General features: G+C 33.3%; 1 protein-coding gene across 1 annotated transcript in view; it reads left to right on the top strand.

The window, feature by feature from the left end:
- The first annotated feature begins 4856 nt into the window (after window positions 1-4856).
- Window positions 4857-5000, top strand: part of LOC144979917 (neuronal acetylcholine receptor subunit alpha-7-like) — a 19252-nt gene continuing 19108 nt past the window's right edge. Inside the window, exon 1 of the mRNA XM_078927200.1 lies at window positions 4857-5000. This exon is cut by the window's right edge and continues 266 nt beyond it. The gene's annotated coding sequence lies outside the window, so the exon portion shown is untranslated.

Raw genomic sequence — 5000 nt, 5'->3', positions numbered from 1 at the left:
TCACCATCACTGTCAATAGTATTTAAAAAAAATAATTTTTTTAAAAAAATGGTAAAATAGAACAAAACATATTAGTCGTACTTAAATCTCAGAGACTTTAATTCCCTATCAACCAAGATTTTAAACTGATTCAAAGAACATGCATTTTTGGGTTAAAACAGAGATTATTCCATGTTTTCACTTACGTATAATAAATGAGTTCTGTCTTATTTTGGTCTGAAATCTTGGAATATATATTTTATATTTGTCGCCTCTTGTATACGTAATCTTGGAAAATGTAAACAAAATTGATGGATTTATATCATTTATATTATGTATTATCTTGTTATTATCTTGTTATGTATTATCTGAATTAAGCCTCCCCTAATTCTTCTGTATTTGAGACTAGGTAGATCGAGGAATGCTAAACGTTCGTCATATGACATGTTCTCAAGCCCGGGAAGCAATTTTGTTGCTCGTCTTTGAATATTTTCAAGACCTATTGACTGCCTTAGATATATTGGGCTCCAAACATTGTTCCCGTACTCAAGAACAGGTCTTATAATAGAATCACTATTTCTGATCTTTTTCAGTGCTTGCTCATTAATTTCTCATTTTGACAATTAATTATGGCAAGAAAGTGTCAGGCTTGAAATCAAATAGAAGGGATTTACAAATATGACTCGACGTAGATCTAGATATTTAGATACGTAGATATTTTGTCGAGGTAAAACATATACCGAAAAGGGATTAATAATTTTTTTTTACTTGAAAATTTAGTTTTCGCATTTTTAGAAATGATAGCCATTTTGGTCAATCAAACATGGAACACTAATCAAAGTTTCATATATCATATTCTTGACAATAAATTCAATTTCTGTTTACCTCCTTACCTCCTTACCAACTCAAGGAAAAATTATGAAAATGATCGGGAATGAGAGAGTTAAAACTTTGAATTACTTCGACAAAACACGGATTTGAGGTGCTGGTCACAATTTATGATGAATGGAATACGATGAACACTACTAGTACAAGACTGCCGACTAATGATACCAAACTCTATTTAGGAAAAATTGACTTATCTATCGATAAATTAAAATGATCCCTAACTTTTCAAAGAAGTTTCATGTTTAAGACATCTTGTAAAGTTAGGGTAATTTTAATCCATCTATGTGTGACCCTCGAATTTTTATGGAGAAAATGCTTCTTGATTGTTTTGAAAGTACACAACAGAATGGTAAAAATATTTTTATTTTATTTTATTTTATTATGTTTTTGCCAATTCTTTCTTGTTCTTTTTGGATTTAGATATTTCAGTACTTTTCGGTACATTTTTGACTGCAGACATTAGCTGCATCAGAAATCATTAAACAACACATATGTGAGAAAAGCATCAATGTTTTCCTTTATATATATATATTCCCTTAAATTACGTGACGTTTTGATTAAAAGTGTAACGTGACCATGACCTCTGGACCAATGACTCATCCTCGGGTTTCTTAAACAACATATCAACATACTTTGAGCAATAAACATAAAAATGCAGTGATATGGTATAAGACTAAATCAACTTGACATATTTCACGGTTTTGACTCTTTATGATTTCACGCACCATATAATCTCATCGTGACAATGACATAATGACGTATACCTACGTATATTATGATATAAATATCAAATGATTTTTGGTAGAAAGAGACCGTTGAGTATTAGGGGATAATGATGTAATATCTAGACAGGACAGGCACCAACCTTTGGCTTTTTGCTGCTTATGTCCAGCAGCCACGGACAGCCAACCCTGTTAATTGTTGACTTGTCTAAGCTAACGTCAGGTTAGGATAAATCATTAACCCTTTTACAGCAACACAATATTTATTTAACCAGTTAACTGCCGCTCTCTGGAAAGACACGAATTTAAAAGCGAGGTCCTAGGTTCTAGAGTTTAGATGAGGGTCATTAAAATCGTTTGATATTTGAAGGACGAGTTTTCTGTCCAAATTTTTTTAATACGAGTCTTTCCATAGTATTCATTGCTCTCTATCTTTATCTGGTTAGAACTTTCAAACAAAACTGTTTTCACAAAGAAAGAATCTATAGCGATACGATTTTCTGGGTGTCATAAACCCCGATTCGCGTCATTGTCACTGTCCGCTATGAAACAAACAAATCCTGCTTTTAAAAGCAAGATAATGATATGTCTTAGAGTAGGAAAAGCGGGAGAACGACATGAATGTTGTGTAAGCATATTAATATTTAAAATTGGATAATTGAGTGTGTTCAGTATCGTAGAGAGAAAAAAAAGAAAAGAAAAGACTATGTTGATTGACAGTAAACACACGCCGAAACATTGTCGTGTGAGCAAAATATTGTTTTTAGTTCAATTTAGAAATGGTTTTAGAATATACATTATCTACATGAATTGTTTTAGTAATAATCTCACGAAGTCAATGTTAAACTGACTATCCCTTTTGATTTTTTTTATGGGGTCAATCTGACCTCAAACACCCTGCTTCGCTCATCAAATTTTTATCTCGTTACGTTGATAATAGATAGTCTCCAAAGTAAACATTTAAATGAAAGCTGATATTCATCAAATGTTAGAGGAAGTTTTTAGCACTCGTTTGTCGGATGAATGAGTTTCCCATGTGGACATTTCAGAATCAAAATAAATCAATTCATTTATAGCATCAAATGGAAGGGAATGGCTTCACCCCTTAGCTTTGCAATGGACTTGGTTTGATTTACACATTTAAAAAGTCGACTGTGTAACCCATCCCATTATTTCGTTTTTAACCCAAAACTCGAATTAATTACCATTCAAACGTTAATCAATCGGATTGAATACCGCGTTTCATCTGCCAAATCAAATTGGTTAAAAGCTAGGTGCATAAAATAGCATGTATAGTAGCAAAACGCAATGATGGGCCTGATTTATCATGGTTGTAATTTACAATATTTTGCGTCGGTTTGAGAGTATTTCCATTACAATGAGACCATATCAAGTTGAGTTATCAGACCTACAAATTAGTAAACGTCGGTTAAAAGAAATAGACAACAAACATCATTATGAATTTTAATATAGTAAATCTCTGAATCCCCTAAAGTGTTCTTATTCATTGTTGTTAACATCAAAATATGGTTTAACTTTTATTTCGAGTAAATTTCACAGTTTTTGACCTTTATAGAAATTTCGAACAGAGGGCATGCCCGACCATGGGAGGGCTCTCTTCGGTGTTATGAAATATTCAACATTGGTCAAAAACTGTATTATAACACCTTAGTTGTAGAGTTTGATATAAAACCATCGTGAAAGTCAGCAAATATAAAAATATCAAAAGAGTAAATTTTTAAGAAAGACGAGATTAGAAGTTGATTTTAGTTTAATTTAAAGTGTCGTCACCATCAACAACAACAACAAAATCATCACATCGTTGCGTATTATTCCCCTTTGATTGTACTCGTATTATTTAAATAACCTAAGTTTTGATGTCCTATTTTAATTCAAGTTTAGTTCGCGCAGAACACGAAAATTATTTTATAAAACGAAGGTCAGCAGTAATAAATTTTTCGATAAATGACCTCTTACCCAGACCTCCGATATAAATTGTTTAAGTCAATAAAACAATTAAGTCATAAGCGGTCTTGAATGCATTTTAAGCTTGACTGGTTTATTCCCATTGGAGACTACGAATGAATTGTTATTATTTCAAAATATGTCACGAGAAAAATAATGACATTAGGCATTTTGATTGATAGAGGGTTATCAGTGACTGAAATTGGTATGAAAACTACAACATATTTCACACTTTTTGTGCCATGAATATTGTCGATCACAATTTATTTTAATGTGTAATTTGAGTTGTAATAGTACGATCATTAATACTGCATTGTTACATTGGAAAAGTTTATGTGAAAAAAAATTAACCAAATGGTTTTGGGAATAACGACAGTATATCATAATACTTAGAAGCTGTTTGAGGATTATAACAAATAATTCATTTGTAAATAACAAACTTGTCTTCATACTCATAAGGCCTCGTTTATCCCGGATTGTGCAGCATTAAAGGACAACAGTAATTACTTGCTATCCTTTTTATAGAACACTCGACCATCGGAAGTACATTCCTTCGGGATTAATAGCATCTATCCATAATAACTGCAGGGTCGACAGGAGGGTTTTGGGCGTTCAGAATAAACTTCGACTGCATTTAGGTTCATTATCGGTCTATTTGTTTGTTAGGCGAATGCTCTACCAGGAGTGGAAGGTAATATTATTCATTATATATTAACGAAATACAGTATTGATAAAAATAGAAAGAGCTGAAATGTATAAGATATATGGGACAGGTGGGAGCACTGGAAAGTCTTGGCCCAAGAGACAAGAGAAAAAGTCAAGATTCAAAATCTGATGTCCTTGCAAGCAGAAGAGAGTAAGTCTGTAATTCGCCAATGAGATTGTTAGAGTTGTGGTTGAAAATGCAAATTGATACAAAGACTACTTATTGAATAGTTTTAAACTGACCGGCAAACAGAATGCACTATGAGGATAGAAATGAAAATGACACTACGACAACGAAGGGGAAGAAGAAGTAGATTAGAAGAAGAAGAAGAGGGAAGCGGAGTCGGAGGAAGAGGAAGAAAGGGGTAAGCGGAAGACGAGCATGAGAGGTAAGGGAGAGGGAATAATGGAGGAGAATGTGGAGAGGAAGATGAGGAGGAGGAGGAGGAGGAGAAGGAGGAGGAGGAGAAGGAGGAGGAGGAGAAGTCGCAGTTTTTCTCATTGAAATATATTCTACTTAGCCGGAGTGTTCACGTGGCCGATTTTACATTATGCGGACAATGACAAGAAGGCAAACCATTTTAACTGGTTCACTGCAGACAGAAGTTTCCCTATTTTATTCTTTGAACGCGTACATGAGATTTTGATTTTAATTATTGACTTTCAACGCAATGATATTACAGCGTGTTAATAGTAAATAGTGTGTAATATAAATTGTAATAGGAAAGATCGATCTTAGTC

The sequence above is a fragment of the Berghia stephanieae genome, chromosome 1 (genome assembly GCF_034508935.2).
Source record: "Berghia stephanieae isolate SIO BIC M18660-M18661 chromosome 1, UCSD_Bste_1.3, whole genome shotgun sequence".
NCBI lineage: Eukaryota > Metazoa > Mollusca > Gastropoda > Nudibranchia > Aeolidiidae > Berghia > Berghia stephanieae.
The sequence above is the reverse complement of the archived record's forward strand: the minus strand, read 5'-3'. Positions and strand labels throughout refer to the sequence as shown.